This window comes from Talpa occidentalis, unplaced genomic scaffold, assembly GCF_014898055.3.
Source record: "Talpa occidentalis isolate TD23 unplaced genomic scaffold, MPIMG_talOcc4v2.1 talOcc4.3, whole genome shotgun sequence".
Taxonomy (NCBI): Eukaryota; Metazoa; Chordata; class Mammalia; order Eulipotyphla; family Talpidae; genus Talpa; species Talpa occidentalis.
This window is the reverse complement of record NW_023603184.1, coordinates 30,330,042-30,347,688: the sequence shown is the minus strand read 5'-3', so window position 1 is coordinate 30,347,688 and position 17,647 is coordinate 30,330,042. Positions and strand designations below refer to the sequence as shown.

The 17,647-nt window shown below is 43.2% G+C and overlaps 1 long non-coding RNA gene and 1 pseudogene across 3 annotated transcripts in view; both read right to left on the bottom strand.

The window, feature by feature from the left end:
* Window positions 1-1,171: 1,171 nt before the first annotated feature.
* The window catches only part of LOC119255497 (uncharacterized), a 17,867-nt gene continuing 1,391 nt past the window's right edge, over window positions 1,172-17,647 (bottom strand). The window contains exons 3-4 of one of the 3 annotated variants that reach the window (XR_008553484.1): window positions 16,767-16,835; window positions 1,172-1,303 (exon numbers count right to left, since the gene is read on the bottom strand). This is a non-coding gene — a long non-coding RNA (uncharacterized LOC119255497). Of the gene's footprint in view, window positions 1,304-8,130; window positions 8,241-16,574; window positions 16,836-17,647 lie in introns of those variants that run through there. The other 2 variants (XR_008553483.1, XR_008553482.1) reach the window with 2 other exon arrangements.
* LOC119256418 (U6 spliceosomal RNA) lies at window positions 8,876-8,972 on the bottom strand (annotated as a pseudogene).

The window sequence follows — 17,647 nt, the reverse complement described above, 5'->3', positions numbered from 1 at the left end:
TGTTCATACCAGACACAAGCTTTCCTTCTCAGCCCTACTCTAATGCCAGATTTCTGAGCTAAATGGATTGTTTTTTGTTTTATGTCACTAAGGTTTTTTGTTTTTTTTTTAATAGAGGCATGTTTTATTTATTTATTTACTTGTTTGTTTGTTTGTTTGTTTGTTTATACATGCACTGGGTACAGTCAGAAGCGCGGGAGGGTGAGAGGACTCACCAGAGCCAGAGCGGGAGCAGAGCAGGCAGAAGGACCGAAGTACACTGCTGAGGGGAGCAGCGGGCAGCAGGAGAGGTCTGCGCGCCATGTGGGACCCTCCTCCGGTGGCCGGGGAACTGCCGGGGATCGAACCGGTGCTGCAGAGGCTGCGGGCAGCTTCGCAACCCAGCGCTCAACCGCTGCGCCACCGGGGAGGCCCTATGTCACTAAGTTTTGAAGTGGACAGATATATAACAATTGATTACCAGAATAGAACAATACCTATTTTCTTAGACAAGGTACATAAGCACTAGATATCAACATTTCTTTAATTACCCTGTGAATTAATAGGATGACGTAACTGAGTATCCAATTCAACCGAAGAATGTTATTCAAAGTGGTGCCAGGATTCCTACTTGGAATTTATATAACAGGTATATTTGCTTAAGTTTGACCCAAAAAATGTATGTAAAAGAATGCAAAAAAAGCAAAGAAAGTAAATGATCATTAATAAGTAAAATACATTATGGCAGATCTATATATGAAGAGTTAATATATAGTTTATATGTATTATATATAGTAATACATATTACAGACAGTAAAAAGAAGACAAAGATCTAAAAGAACCTAACTAATCATAAATTAAAAAATTCAAAGTTGTATATTGGGTGATTCCGTTTATCATAAAATGTATCATGGACACTTCATTTATCTAATGTATAAAGAAAAAGATTTCTAAAAAGAGACCGATATCATCGTTAAGAAGCATACCTCTTCGATATAAGATTGTGGAAGTGATTTGGGAAATGAGAACTTAAATTTTCTTCTCTACATTCTTCTATACTTGTACTTTTAAATTTCTTCCTTTGACTTTGGGTTTTATAACAAAAAATACATTAAATGCATCTAAAGCGCACAGATTAGCTACAAAGTATTAGGATTACTTTTCCAGTTTTCTTTTAAAAGCATACCTAAAGGAGATCTGCACTATTAGAACTGCGTTTGTCCTCCCTGGTGGTCACATTGGTGCACAGAGCTCACACACACAGCCTCCAGCTCCAGAGTGTTTAAGGACAGCGGCCTTGGCTTTCATCTGGAACAGTGAAACTCTAAAGAAAAAGTAATCAGTTTGACCAAGTTCAATTCCACCATAAAAATATGAACAACATAAACAAGGGGAATAAAAGTTTTACCTTTAAATTTCCTATAATAATGCTAAGTGTTCCCTCAACCGACATGATAACTTACCTCATTTCTCAACTTGCCGCAAAAATAAAATACATTAGCACAGACACGAAAAGAACTACGTCTGTTAATAGAGAGAGCAGTGTTCGTTATGACGTGCCATCATTTACTTTACCTGACAGAATTCTGGTAAATTGCTCTCAAGTAAAAGCTAAAATTACAATGATTTTCTAAACACATATCAACTAGGGGTTAGATTAGGTGAGTAGGATGTAGGTAGGTGGGAGAATAAGTCAGTAATAGTGCCTTATGTGATCTATGACTCATAGGGCAACACCCTAGATAACTAGGATTTAATATCATGAAACCACACATTTAGAATGAATTTGATGTTTTCATATTATTTTAGTGTGCTTTATGACAGGAGGTTTTACTTTGAAAATGTGAAAATGTAAGAAATCACTGAAGAGACTTTTGAGTAAGTTAAAAATTAAAATAAAAAGCATAATAACAATCTCAACAAAAGATATCCACAGTTCTCAACAAGCCTGACTGAAATCCTAAGAGGTTAAAATTCATTGTGTGCAAGCCTCCTGCTCTGAGGCTTTCTTTAGCTCCTGGGGCATCCATCATTTGGTCAAGAAGTCTGTGTGAAGTCCTCTGTGCCAATCAATATCCACCTGAGGGCCTCCCCAGTTGCGCAGTGGTTGAGCGCTGAGTTGCGAAGCTGCCCGCAGCCTCTGCAGCGCCAGTTCGATCCCCGGCCGCTGGGCAAGGGTCCCACATGGCGCGCAGACCTCTCCTGCCGCCCGCTGCTCCCCTCAGCAGTGTACTTCGGTCCTTCTGCCTGCTCTGCTCCCCTCTCTGGCTCTGGTGAATTCTCTCACCCTCCCGCGCTTCTGACTGTACCCAGTACTTGTGTAAATAAATAAAAATTTAAAAATCTTAAAAAAAAATATCCACCTGAGGTCAGGACAGAGGAGCACCCCAACCTGTGCAAGCTTTGGCTCTGTCACCTGTGTAGTTCACGTGACACCATGTTATGGCTCGTTGTCCCTATGTCTTAAGGGAAGAGCCAGGTCTTACTCATGTGTGTTCACTGTGTTTAGCACAGTAATCAGTTTGAGTTGCAGCAAAAACTTCTTAAAGATCACTTTGAGCCCAAAATACAGGCAGGAGAATAAAGACACAAATGAACTTAAGGGAAACAAATCTGAGTTGTTGGGCCGGAGAAGGTGCTGGCATCTTCTGATGCCCAGTGTGCACCAAACATCATTCCAGGTTCTGTGTGACTGCCCTTATGTAGTCCTCACCCCAATCCAGGGACAACACTAGGCCTTACTAAGTCTTCTGGAGAGTGATGCCACACACTCTTCACACCCACCCTCCTCAGAGCAGGCAGGCAACCCGGTCAAATGTCACTGGCCTGACAATCTTCCACGACTCTCCAATGGCCTTGCAATAATGTCCTACACCCTCGACTGACTTTGAGGAGCTGCGGGACCTGCATTCCCAAATCCCCAGTCTCAATTCTCACCACTCCTGCTCTTTATCTGCAGGTGTGATCCACCTTTTTGTGCCTTGAGCTCACACCATGCCCTCTTCCACATGCTGGCCCCCCACAGCCACTCTCCACCAGAACGCTTTTCCTTAAATGTTGAGCGACTGAAGGAATGGATGCAGGGATATTGAGGGTAGTCAGGGTGTAGGATCCTATTCAGGTGCAAGATTGGGAGTAAAGGGATTAATGGAGAAACCACAAAACTGGGATGAGAAATGAGCATTGGGAGATTTAAATTGATCAAAAGATGTAGCACAGCTGGCACCCACATCCTGCTTTCTTCTCTTCCCTAGTTCCCGCTCTTCCTTCAACCCTCAGCTGAGTGTTGCGTCCTCGAAGCTTTTCTGAGCCCCAGGAGGGCTCAGTCCCTTGGCCTTGTGCCCTCTTGCTCTCTGCACTTTCTATAATGCTCTTCACACCCAACTGAAGCTTCCTGAGGGCAAAGCCATGCCTTTCTTGCTAGCTTCTCCATCCCTAGACCGTAGCATTACAAATGCCACAGAGTGGGTGCTCTATGTATATTTATTGATTGGATTTGCATGTAATTAGAGTTGGTCTGTGTTTCTCACTGGTTTTGATGGTTGTTTGGTTTTTGCCTTTTGGTCATTAGTTTCTTTCAGTTAATGTTATTGGAGATTTGGAGATTTTATAAATTTCTTACCCACCTTCCAGAGAATACAACTGGTAAGAGAGTGGGACTACTCTCGAACATAAAATCATATTTAATTGAATAATAGAATTAAAAACCAACTATCCTCTGGAAGTACCAACATGGAGGGGGGTATGGAAACACCCTCATGTTGGCAAGTACTAAACCCACACCTCCCAGCACTCTGCTACTGGCTCCTTGTGTGTGTTCCTGAGTGGATTTTAATTGTCAAATCATTGTTGTGGGGTCATAGAGGAAATTCCCTATTCCTTTGAAGTTCTTCTCTGACTGGTGGGACAATCAAATTAACATCAGACAGATTAGTATGAAAAAAAAAAATTAGTTACGTGTGTATAGAGAATCAAAATGACTGCAAATTTTAGAGTAAACAGGACATATTAAGGTTTTTTATCCTTGAATTAATCACACAGAGCTGGGGGTATCAAGGAGAAAGTAGGGGGACTCACATGATGGTGACTCAAATGATGAAACCAGATGGCCTATAACCAAATGTTTGCTCTGCTAGAAGACAGGTTTCACCAATAGCTTTTCACCAAAAGCTATTTCTGGAGCTGTCCCTACATACGGATAATGGCCTTCGTCTTCCTTCTCTTAGGGTGGAGAGGTAATGGTAAACAATTTCTCTTGAAGTCCACAGGCCTCAATTGACCTTCACTCAAAATAATCTACAAGTCAAGGTGACACGTTTTTGAAGGACTATTCTGGACATCCTGGGGAGGCCTATCCGAACATTTTAGAGTGGCCTAGCCTACATTGTAGTTCCTCTCTAATGAGTTATATAGTTATTCATGCCCTTTGTTTAATAATTCCTTGGTATTTCAAATGCTTTCCAATACATTTTAGAGCTTTTTTCAATAGCAAACGTGTTATGGCCATAATTATCTTACTTGTACTTTGGTATTTAACTATTTTCATAAACTTTCATTTAGGCAGTGATGACCAATTTTCAAACTTTAGCCACAAAATAGAGGTTCTATTTTATATTATGTTCTAAAATGATCTGAATGTATTTAAAACAAATTTTTGTTCTCTTTGGAAATTTAATACCCCTGGAGAACACACACACGTACACACACGTGTATGCATACAAAATTTTAAAGAGACAAAACAAGTGATTTAAATTTGATTTTAAATTCATGTGTAAGTTCTAGGCAATCACTACATTTGTAGCTGGAAGTTTATTATGAAGTTGTGAAGTTGAGTCATATCTAGCAGCTAAAATGCATTTTTCCAAAGTTTTCATTTCTCTAGGGATAACAGTTACTGAAAAACTGTATTTCAGAGCTTAGGTTAAAATACTGCTTTGAAACAATCCATATGTGAGCAAGACAATATTTTTCAAGCCTGGCCCTCCCTCAATCTTGGCAGGATTTGAAGATACCTAATTAACTGGAGTGTTCCAAACTGTTCAGACATTATAGTTTTTGAAGGAGAGCGCCAAAAACCTTTTATCAAAGGGGCTACTGAGAAAGAAATTTGAAAGAAAATGAAATGGTTGCTAGTCTGTCATATATTAAAATATTAACAAAGAAAACTATGGTACTTTTCCTTGGGGAGCTAACAAATTCATGTATCAGAGTACCCAAATGGGAATTCTGCTCAGTGATTTGACAGTATATTAGAAAAAAAAACACAGTTCTTTTCTTGTGTGCCTCCTCTACTCCCACTACTCCCAAGCTACCAAATTTTTGACACAGAATGTGTGGGGAGTTTCTTCTACGAAACATGTCTTTGGGACACAAGAAGGGTATCCTATAATTTAATTCAATTCTGACACTATCTACCTGGAGATAATGTCGAATCCCCCAGGGTAAGTGTTCCTGTCCCACTTCAGATGTCAATTGCACGTGGTAGGTCCTAAGGTTACCTGTAACTTCTGTCCAAGTTACCTGTAACTTGTTAGTTACAAGTGGGAGGTTTCCAGACCCCTTGCCAAGTTCTATTAATTTGCTAGTTGCTCACTGATCTCAGGGAAACAATTACATTTACCAGGTTATAAAGGATATGATAAAGTGTACAAACGAACAGTCAGATGGATATAACATAGGAGTTCTGGGAGCATCCAGAGTAGAGGAGCTTCTGCTGTGGAATTGGGGTACACCAACCCTCCCAATATTTGGATGTGTTCACCCATCTGGAAACTTTCTAAACCCCTTGCTATTGAGATTTTTATGCAAGTTTCTTCATGTACATATGATCAAGTATTAATTCTACCTCTCTTATCCCTGGAGAAGTAGGGAGGAAGAAGGGCTAAAGGCTCTAAACTTCAAATTACAGCTTGGACCAACCGGACTTCGGGTTTAGCGTCTGGTGCTTCAACAACACGCTGAACACTTACTGCTGCCGCGCAGAGTACAGGGCCCTGGAGCTCTTCCTCTACCAGCGGTTTATCAGCCCCAAGGTGGACGTGTGGAGCTTGGGCATCATCCTATATCAAATGGTCACCGGGACACTGCCCTTCAGGGGGACCAGCATCGGGGAGATCAGGGAACACGTCCTGGGCGGGTTCCTGTACCTGCCCGTCTACCTTTCGTTCCAGTGCCACGACCTGCTGAACAAAATGCTGGCACTGGACTCCCGGAGACACAGCACCCTAGAGAGCCTCAAGCAGCACCCCTGGGTGGAAATGAGTAAGGGACTCCTGCCCTTCAGTGAGCTGTCCCTCAGCCACCAGACCTGGCCATAACGAAAACCATGGAATGCCTTGGATACCATAGACATGAAATTCGCAGGGCCATTGAAGAGGAAAAAATACAATGACGTCCAGGGAACATAACTGATCCTACGCTCCAGGAAGGAGGAGGAGGAGGACTATGAAGAGGAGGAGCGGCTGAGGCATGTCACCTTCTGCAAGCCCTTCCCTCACGCTGTGCCCCCCGCCCCTGGCCCCTGGTGACTGGGATTCCGAGGAATGTGCCCCGCAGCCTGAGCTTTCCAGGAATACTCAAAGGCCTGCAACACCAGGTTCCACCCAGGAGCACACCACCACCTCCGGGCCAGGCCCCCTGCTGGAGGATTCCCCCAGAAAACAGCACCACCTGCATGCCAGGCCCCCTGCTGGATGACCCCCAGGAGCAGAGCAGCACTCCAGTGCCAGGTCCCCAGTTGGAGGATGCCCCGGAGAACAGCAGACCCTCCTCACTAGGCCCCGTGCTGGAGGATGCCTGGAAGGACAGCAGCACTTCTGAACCAGGCCCCCAGCTGGAGGATGCCCTGGAGAACAGCCGACACTCCTTGCTAGGCCCACTTCTGGAGGACGCCTAGGAGGACAGCAGCACCTCCATGCCAGTCCCCCAGCTGGAGGACGTCCACGAGGACAGTAGCACCTCCATGCCAGGCCCCCAGCTGGAGGACGTCTGTGAGGACAGCAGCACCTCCGTGACAGACCCCCAGCTGGAGGATGTCTGGGAAAACAGCACCACCACTGTGCCAGGCCCCCAGCCAGAGGGGGACAAGGAATGCAGGATCAACATCATCTGTCAAGCCCCCAGCCCTCCAGCACTACCCTAAGATTTCCCTCAAGATGTGGCTGGCGCCTCCAGCGCCATAACAATGCAGTGGCTCCATTAGAAGGAACCAGCCAGGAAAAAAATGGCAGCCAAGGTGGGAGGGCCAGAGCGAGGAGGATCCTAAATATCATCCTGAAATTTTGCTGCTGCTGTACACCATTAGGACCCCAGAACAAGAGAGACTAAGAACATCTAGCGCCACACGCAGCAAAAATCCCCCTCCTCCCCACCGCCCCAAAGCGCAGCCACCCGGTGGCCATGGTGAACAGGAGCACACCAGGGGAGGGCAAGGCTCTGGAGAGGGCTCAGGGGCTGGGCCCAGTCAGAGGGGCCAGGAGCAGCATGAGACACACAGGACTGCTGCACAGAAGTCTGGGCAGCACCGATGTCCCTGGAGCACAGATGTCCCTGGAGCAGAGCAGGTGAAGGGCCAGGGGGGCAACGGAACTGGTGAAGCACCTGGAGGGGAGCAGAGCAGGTGAAGGGGGAGCGTGGAGGGGTTGGGGAGAGCTGAGCAGGTGCAGGGCCCCAGGGGGGAGGTGTGGGGCTGTTGGGCAGAGCCTCCAGAGGCCCCAGGGCCAGAGGTGGGGAACCCGGGGCCTCACTTCCCCATCTTAGGCTCTGTCACAGGAGGGCCACCCCGCCCCCTTGCTGGGAGAGCCCTGCTGTTGACCCCTGGGCACACAGATGGCACAGAGAATGCAGGAGCTCTTCTGTCTGAGTAGCATTGTCACTGACTGACATCCATGGTAGCAAGTCCCCCTGGATTTGGCACCTTTTAAAACTGAAATTCCAAGTTGGAGAATCGCTCACCCGCCAGCTAGTGGCGGCTCCTAGGGCCTCCTGGTTTCCTTCTGAGCCTTGTAAAATCAGGTCTGTGCAGCACTCCCCAGGGGATCTTGCTGGCAAAAGAGCTTCCTAAACAGGTAACTCTGTGCTTGGGCTTTATTGGCTTTTCTCTTCCATGCAGGTCCCCGATGGCGCGAGGAGGCAGATGCTGATGGACTGACTGGCAGCTGCTGATGGACAGACTGGCTCCCCACTGCAGAGGGGACCTCCAGGGGACCTGCTCTGCCTGCGGGGAGCTGTGGCATGGAGGCATCTGAATGCCCTTTCTCTGCCTGCAGGAGACAGTCAGAAATGGATTGTTCTGTTAACATGGCTATCCCATGAAACATTAAATCATTGTTTGACACCAACTGCCTTTGCTTCCCATGTATGAATGCACCCACCCTTCCAACACATGGATCATCAGGTACCTGTATGTGCTTGAAAATTTTAGAAAGCATTTAGAAAATTTTAGAGAAGTCAGATGGGTCACATGGTGATACCACGGTGACATAAGATAGTGAAACAGACCTACCAATCAGTATGTCAGTAGCTATTTGCCCTGAGGTCTTACTATGCCTAATCCTCCATTTAACATACTACTTTTTAAAAATTATGTTTGTTGAGATACTATTGGTTTACAATACTATATGTGTCACAGCACAGGGTCACGCCTCTGCAACACATTATCACACCACACCCACCACCAAGGCATCAATAATCCTCTATCATAGTCCATTGACATTCCCTCCCTTTCTGGCAGCCTCAGTTCTGCAGTCAGGGTTCAAGGATTTATTTTGGATTTTTTTGGCTGTTTTGTTTATGTTCTTTGCTTATATTTCTTTATATGCCACATGAGTAAAATCATCCAGTATTTGTCTTTCTGATTTTGATCTATTTTGCTTAGCATAATCTCCATTTCCATCCAGAAAAGATGGGATGCTTTATGAATTTGCATGTTCTCCTTATGCAGGGGACATGCTAACCTCTGCATCATTCCAATCTGTGCTACCTAAAGTGAGCACATAGTATGTTATTTGTATGATCCTCTTAAAATGTGAACATCGCTTCTGGATTAAAATTCTTTCAATTGTTCCCCATTTCCTTTAGGAATAAAAATTATGTGGCATGTGATGCTTTCTTTTTTTTTTTTTTAAAGATTCATTTATTCATGCATACAAGAACCGGGGTATACCCCAAATGTAACAGGAGGGTGAGAGGATTCACAAGAGACAGAGCAGAACAGGCAGATTGACCAAAATGCACTGCTGAGGGGAGCAGCGGGTGAGACAGGAGAGGTCTACTGCGCCATGTCTGTTAACTCCCTGGCCGGCAGGGGATCAAACTCATGTTGTAGTGGCTGGCAGTAGCTTGATAGCGCTGTCTTTAACCCCCGTGCTACCAGGGAGGCACAAGACATTATTTTTGTTGTGTCTCTGGAAAGACTAGCAGTAGAATGAATAAGGAAATCCCCCAGCCCCAGTTTTCATGTTGGTGAATATGTGGAGCTTTGGGGAGAATGGCATATGTAGAAGTGGCATAGAAGCTCCACACTCTTTCCCCATACCTTATCCTATGCATCTTTTCCATCTGACTGCTGCTGATTTATATCCTTTGCAATAAATCAGTGATCTAGCGAATTAAAAAAAAAAAGAAAAGAAAAAGAAATTGGTCGTCACCAATGTGAGTGGGCATCATTCAATTTGATGAGGGCCTGAAAAGAACAAAAGGGCAGAAAGAAGGGCAGATTTGCTCTGTCTGCTTGAGCTAACACATCCATCTTCAGCTGCCCTTGGACACTGACACTCCTGGTTCTCCAGCCTTCTGACTCAGATCACAACGTAGACTACTGGCCCATGACCCCCAATTCTCAGGCCTTCAGAAGACTGAGGTTGGATTTACACCACTAACTTTCCTGGTTTTCCAACTTGCAGGTGGCAAGTTGTGCCACTTTTCAGCTTCCATAGTTATGTGAGGCAATTTCTATAATAAACCTCATCTATCTATCTATCTATCTATGTTATTAGATATTATAGGATTGGTCTTCACAAAAAAGTTTAGACAGGGTTTTTCCAATACATGTCACACTGGTATGAAGAGCTAAGGTCAATCAAGCCCTTCTGGGTCTTGGGAGAAACTACTGCCATAACATTAAAGAATGAAGATTACTTAGATTTAGAGACATCTCCAAAAAATAATGGATAAACCTATCTTCAAGGAGGCAAACATATAGAGGCAAGGTATTATATCTTGTTATCTTGTTACCAAACTCAGGGGGTTTGTTGCTTGGTGTGAATCCATCAATATATCAGACAAGATTATTGACTATGGTAGAGTTTATCATTTGATTCAAGTAAGGAGACATGAAGGGATTATACCTCTACATACATTATATTATGAGAAAATGGTAGTGTTACAGCCTCTGGAGTGGGATGTTTAATGTGCTAATGGATATTAATGAGTCTACATTTACTCCAGGTTGTTAACTTTTGTTCATTCATTCATGCTGGTTGGGCACAAACCAGTTTGAACTGGAATTTTGCCTGAGTTTCTTCATATCAGTTCCCCTTTTACATATGGATAAGAATTCCTTTCTTATCATGTGCTTTTATCCCAGGCCTCTATCCCATTCCTTAGCATAGCATATAAACCCCCAGTTAGCTCTAATTCAGAATTTACAGCCATGTAAATTCTCCACATGTACTAATATGTACTAATTCTCCACATGTACTAATTCTCCACATCTACTAATATGTCTGATGTTAATTTGTTTGCTTGTCCAGCCTGAGAAGAACCTAGAAGGATGGAAGAATTTTCCCCTGTGCCCCAACAACATCCAATTGGTTCTGTTACTCTGAAGAATTATGAGTAATGCAGATTTTGGTAATGAGTGGTTCTAGAGGAACAGAATTCTAAGGATGGGTTTTCTGGATTATTTCTGTTGTTTCTGGAATTGACTAATATACTACAGGATGCTAATGACACTATTTCAGTAGTAAAGTCATCACTAATAGCCCATAGTGTGAATATTTATATAGTTACACAAAATACCTGCACTGGATATTCAACCACCTATAAAACCACTGGATAATCAACCATTTATAAAAACCTCGGAGATAAGTGACTCAATATATACTTTTGAACATTTTTGGAAAACTAGGTAATATAATGATGATGGTTGGGCATTAGTAGGGAAAGAAAGGATGAACTCAGGGATTGAAATTCTCAGCTCAAGCTCCGCATAAATGCTTCTATATATGTGCTGAAGGAGACATCTTATTTCCTATAGTCATAGGGATAAAACTGCTGAAAAATTAAATACAGGCCCTTCCTTTCTACTGCAACTAGCTGAATTACAACGCAAGTCTGAAGTCTCAGACACTTCTCAGGGTGTCTATTGTTAAGGGATCCTCTAATCTGGGATAGGGACAAGTGGGAAGACTGATGAAGCTGGGGCTGGGGACATTGAACCTTGACATTCTGATGAGTCTTCCTTGCCAGGAGAATAAGTCTGTCTACTTCCAGTAGTGTGCCTTTCACAATTCCAGTGGCAGCAGCATCTCCACCACATCAGTTGTAGCCTTCCCACCCACAGTGGTATCATCTTACCCAACTCCATTTGAGGGGATTGCATTTCTGAAGGAGAAAACAATAATACCCCCACTGCTGGGCATTTTCCATGCAAGACAATGCTGATTCTTCTTAGGACCCAAACAGCAATCCCTCTTTGCCTCTAGAGTTATCATTAGACTCAAATCCCAGCAGGCTTACTAAAGGTAAAGTGTGACTTAAGAGGAGGTGCTCTATACTCCAAAAGAACTACTTGAGTTTTCTAATTTATACAAGAAATCTGGGTATATGTGTGGGACTGGAGAGAAGAAATAATAGTGTAAGGATAAAGTTGGATTAGGCCAAATTTATTGATTATAGACTCGCCAAGCAGAGGGTCTTCATTTAACGTTGCAATTCAGATAGCTAGAAAAGGCTCTACTAATTTGAATGGTTGGCTGAAACATAAGCCAAAAGATGGTCACCATTAAGTGAGCTGGGAATGCTCAACTTCCTTTAATGTAGAGGAACAGATTAAGAGGCTTAAGAAGAATGGAATGTTAGAGTGCATGTGTCATTCAAGACCTTCTCATCCACACTGGGAGGGTACGGGTGACATATCTTTTACCATACTCTTTTTTTTTTTTTAAGATTTATTTATTTATTCATTGAAGAGCTGGAGTTCAGGCCAGAGATGGGGTTGGTGAGAGGACTGACCAGAGACAGTGGGGAACAGAACAGGCAGACTGACTGAAATACACTGCTGAGGGGAGCAGTGGGTGAGACAAGAGAGGTCTGCTGCGCCATGTGGGTAGCTCCCTGGCTGGGGATCAAACTCATGTTGCAGTGGCTGTGGCTAGCTTCATAGGTTGTGTCTTAAGCCCTTGCGCTGCCAGAGAGCCCCTCTTTTACCATACTCTTAGAAATAAATTTGTGTAGGGAGCCCTGGCATCCTTGAAGAACTCTGCCACCACTCTTTTCTATAAATCAGATCTCATAGTTGGAACCACTGATAGGAAAAACCTAAGCACAATGGGAGTAGTTACAAGGGGGTGTTCAGGGGCCAAGGTGAAACTCAAATGTCAAAGGCAAGGTGGGCATGGTTACTTTAATAGACAGTAGAGTCAAAGGAGTAATGACTTGTGCAGAACTACAGCACTGGCTAGTTAATCATGGCATTCCTAGAAATTAAATAGGAAGTCTATTAAATTTTCACTTGATGCATATAAATAGAAAAACTCTAGGTCAAGTCAAAAAAATCTAACTTGAATCATAAAAATCAAGAATCGTGGCCCCTCAATTTGCAGACATGAACCAATTCACAGGCCAGAACTTTTTAAATGAAGGGGAGACTGGACTTCTGTGCACTACCCAAAAATTATACTGTTAACCTTTCTCTTTGCCTTCTCAAAGACATAGCTTTTACAACGATAACTATGCACTGGGGAAAAGGAAATAATCAGATCTTTCAGGGATCACTGGACGATGGGTCTGAACTGACACTAATTCCAGGAGACCTGAAACACCACTGTGGCTCTTGAATCAGAATAGGGGCTGTGGAGGTTAGAACATGAATGGATTTTTAGCCCAGGTCCATCTTGCAGTGAGTCCAGTGAGTCTCTGAACCAATCCTATGGTTATTTCCCCAGTGCCCAAATTCATAACTGGAACAGGCATATTTAACAACTGGCAAAGCCCCCACACTGGTTCCCTGACTTGTGGAATGATAGCTAATATGGTGAGAAAGGCCAAGGAAAAGTTATTAAAAACAGCCTTTACCTAGAAAAATGGTAAATGAAGAAATAACACATGCCTGGAGGACTTAAAGGGATTAGTGTCTCCATTAAGCCCCTGAAAGATGCAGTGGTGGTGATGCCCACACATCCCTATTCGACACTCCTATTTGACCTGTGCAAAATGCAGGTGGATTTTGGAGCATAACCGTGGATTATGATGAATTTAAGCAGGTGATGACCACAACTGCAGCTGCTGCCCTCAGACATTGACACTCCTGGCTTCTGAGCCTTTGGACCCAGACTTACACCATCAGCTCCCCTGTTTTTCAGGCCTTTGGACTTAGGCTGAATTACACCACTGGCTTCCCTGACTCTCTATTTAGCAGATGGTAGATCACGGGTCTTCTCAGCCTCCCTGATCATGTGAGTCAATCCCCATAATAAGTCTCCTCCTCTCTGTGTTTTTATCTATAGTTTTTCTATATCTATGTCTACATCCTATTTTTCCATTTCCTTGGAGAACAAGCACTATAATGTATATATAATACTACTACATTTGGAAATCTATACCAAGTAAATTATCCCAAAGACAGAGAATCCTGTATGAAGGAAAATGTTCATTATAGCTTTAACACAAGTAAACACAGGGACATTTTGAAAGTTTGACTATGCATCTATTTGTTAGTTTTTGTTCTAAAGATAGCAAAACACACACACACACACACACACACACACCCCTACACACAGAGTTCCCAAACTAAAATCTGAGACCAGAAATGAGAATCTTAGGTTTATGAACTGTGAAACTTACATTTATCAGTAATAGTCAAAATTTGTCTAAATCTAAAGATCAACATTTATGCAATTCAACCACAGACTTATTTCTGGCATACTTGCTAAGATACCTGGTTCTCTAGGGCAATGGATATGCTCAAAATATATTAATAGCTGGTTCTTTCAGGACCAAACAGATTTGTTTGTGATTTCATCCACAGTTATTGACTCTCAACCACCAAAACCCCTGCAATTTCCTGAGTGATAAGAGCAATAGGAACATCTTTTATTATAATATTCATTCTCTTGTCCTCAGTTCCTAAAAATGCTTCAGCGAGTCTTAAAGGTGAAATGAATGTCTTGTTATTACCTTGTTTTAACCAGACCCTTTCAATAACTGAGTTTATGTTATGGTGTTTTGGAAAACATCGAAAGATGGGAGCTGGTTACGAGGGATAATCAACCTTGTCTAGTGTGTTGGGGCTTTCAGAGACACCCTCTGGGTTAGGGAAAGAGGGCTAGTGGGTGAATAAATCACCAACAGCTAATGATTTAATCAATCAAGCCTGTCTAGTGACATCTCCATAAAAACCCAAAAAGAGGGACTTCAGGAGTCTAGGATGATGAACCAAAATGCCTTCCACATGCCACGACCTGGACCTATCTATCTATTCATCTGGCTGTTGGTTTGTATGCTTTAATATCCTTTGTAATAAACTGGTAACCGAGTGAGTAAGTGATTTCCTGCGATCTATGAGCTGCTCTATCAAGTTAATCAAGCCCAAAGTGGGGTGGAGGGGACCTTTCATTTATAGCCAATTGGTCTTAAGCACAGGTAACAGTCTGGGTTTGACTTCTGAAGCAGTGGGTGGTCCTGTGGGACTGGGCCCTTAGTGTATAGAATGTGATATTTCCAGGTGGACTAAGTCAGAATTAAGTTGAATTGTAGGACACCCAGCTGGTAGCTCAAGAATTTCTTTGTGGTGTGATGGTAAACCACCCCCATGCACCCACAATGGAACTGGGTTCCAGAATCATAATAGCTATTTAGCCAAATCTTCTCAAAATACATTACACACTAGCCCTGCACTCTAAGAATAATTTAGAATATTTTTAATTTTAATCTTCTTTGATAAGAATGTTAAATCCATTCAATATACTGTTTGCTTCTTTAAATTACATTTTCAGAAGCACATGTTGGGAATATTTATGAAAATCAGTGCAAAGCAAGAGTAAGAGACTTATATTAGGACTGAAGTGGATTTCTGGATGATATTGCCAAGCTTTAAAAAGTGATTTTGGGGGCCTCCCCGGTGGCGCAGCGGTTGAGCGCTGGATTGCGAAGCTGCCAGCAGCCTCTGCGGCGCTGGTTCGATCCCCAGCTGCTCCCCGGTCACCGGAGGAGGGTCCCACATGGCGCGCAGACCTCTCCTGCCGCCCGCTGCTCCCCTCAGCAGTGTACTTCGGTCCTTCTGCCTGCTCTGCTCCCGGCTCTGGTGAGTTCTCTCACCCTCCCGCGCTTCTGACTGTACCCAGTGCATGTATAAACAAAAAACAAACAAACAAACAAATAAATAAATAAAAACATGAAAAAAAAAAAGTGATTTTGGTACATCCATTTTCCTTTTCCTTCCAACTTGGAACTCAATGTCTTATAGAAGACCAGTAGCTTGAGGAACAATTTCAACAAAACTTGTAGTGAACATGATTCTGGGAAAGGTAAGTATAACCAGAGTGAACTTTCTGAACCAGTGTTGGCACTGACCGCATTTCTTGTGTCATACATACTTACAGAGCTGTTCTTTACATCAGAAAAGACTACTGATTGTAGTAGTGCATCTATTTGTGATAATTTAATTGATGTTTGCATTCCCTAATGGGGCTATAAGCCCCATGAAAGTGGGAGCCACGACTGGATTTGTTCACCATTACATTCCCTGAAACTAACTAGTATAGTGGGTGCCCAATAATTTGGTCATGATTAACTGAAGGAACACGTAGCATAGCCAGAGCCTTCATTTCTGGTTCTACTGATGCTGTCTTGTGTGACCTTGGACAGAACTTCATACAGTCTCTGATTCTCAGATATCACATTGAGGAGCAGTTTTTCAACAAGACAGTCACAAAACGCTTTTCCACTTCAGACTTCAAATTGATTTAAATGCCAGGAATGTCAGATTAGAACTGATCCAGTAGAGAACTAATGTAGGGATGCCACGGCAGAGGTGTTCTACTAAGCATCTCCAGGAAGTCACAGGAATGACTCCTGAAGAAATGTGAACTTAACGGCCATAAGGTCTTTGGAAAAATTGTGAAAGGAAAGACACTTCTCATTAAACCCTGCTTTCTCTTCTACATCCCTTTATTGAAACCAATATAGCTCTACCATTGACACTACCTTGACATTTATTTTCTGCCACTCTGAGGAAATGCAGCTATGAGGATCTATAATGGAATGCACGAAGGAGGCAAATTTGTGCTGGTTGCATCAACTCTGTGCCAGGGAAGGACAGTTAGACTAACATTGATGGCTCAGGTCAGGATCATAGCTATTTAAGAACTGGCAGAGAGTCCTTAAGACACTTTGTCACCTGACACTGACCCTCAGGATGAGTCCTGTAGGGACAGTTCCCAAAGGCCAAGAGACCATTGCTCCAACACAGCAACCATTTGTCCTTTGTTGAAAACGTCACTGTCTTGTACATAGGAATATTAGACCCACATATAGGCTTTCACATTTCTCCAGGGAAACATTCCAACCTGCATAATGAAGACAGGATCCTTGCCACGAAACAGTGAAGTCCTTCATTTCCTGTTCCACCAACATCCCTGTCATAATAAAATCCATAGACGAATATTATTGTTTCCTATCACTCTAGGGGTAATACAAGAAGGAGGAACATAGGGAGCTATATCTCTTCGCAGAGCAGAGATAACATATCAAATGGTTACAGAGAAGGATCTGTGTTCTGAAAGACTTTCAGTGAGTCCTAAGAATCCCACTAACACCGAGCCCAAGAGCAGTGAGGTGGAGGAGGCAGGTTGCTGACACCAACGAACGTAGCTGGGAGCATAAGGCAAAAGAAAAATGAACAATACTGATCTTGGCTTATTAAAATGTTCTTATCTTGTTCCTAGTGACCACAATAAAAGGGGTCCCCCTCCCTCGCCTGAAGTTCAGTCTTTACCAATTAATTTATAGAGTTAAACTTCATCGAAGTAGAGTGAGTTGGAAAATGCCAATCCTGATGGCAGGAGTGTTCAAAGGATAGGAACTTGCTAAAATGGTAATTACACATGAATGAGTTTATCCCAACATTTGCTCAGAGGCAGGACAGAATGGGAGGCATGATGACACTGATTTGTTGGAGATGGTAGTGTGGTGAGGATAACCCGTGGGGAAAGGGTTTCATGACACCCCTCACCAGCTAAAAGTATCTCCCCACCCCTAGGCATTCTCTGAAAGTCATTTTTTATTTTCATCTTGTTATGATTATCTAAAATTTTATGTATGTGTTTAGCCCTCTTGTCTCTCACAATAATGTAAATTCTAGGAGGGCAGGAACATGTTGTCTTATTCACCAGTGTTATCACCAGTGTCTACTTGGTAGGCATTCAATAAATATTTGTTATAGAAATGA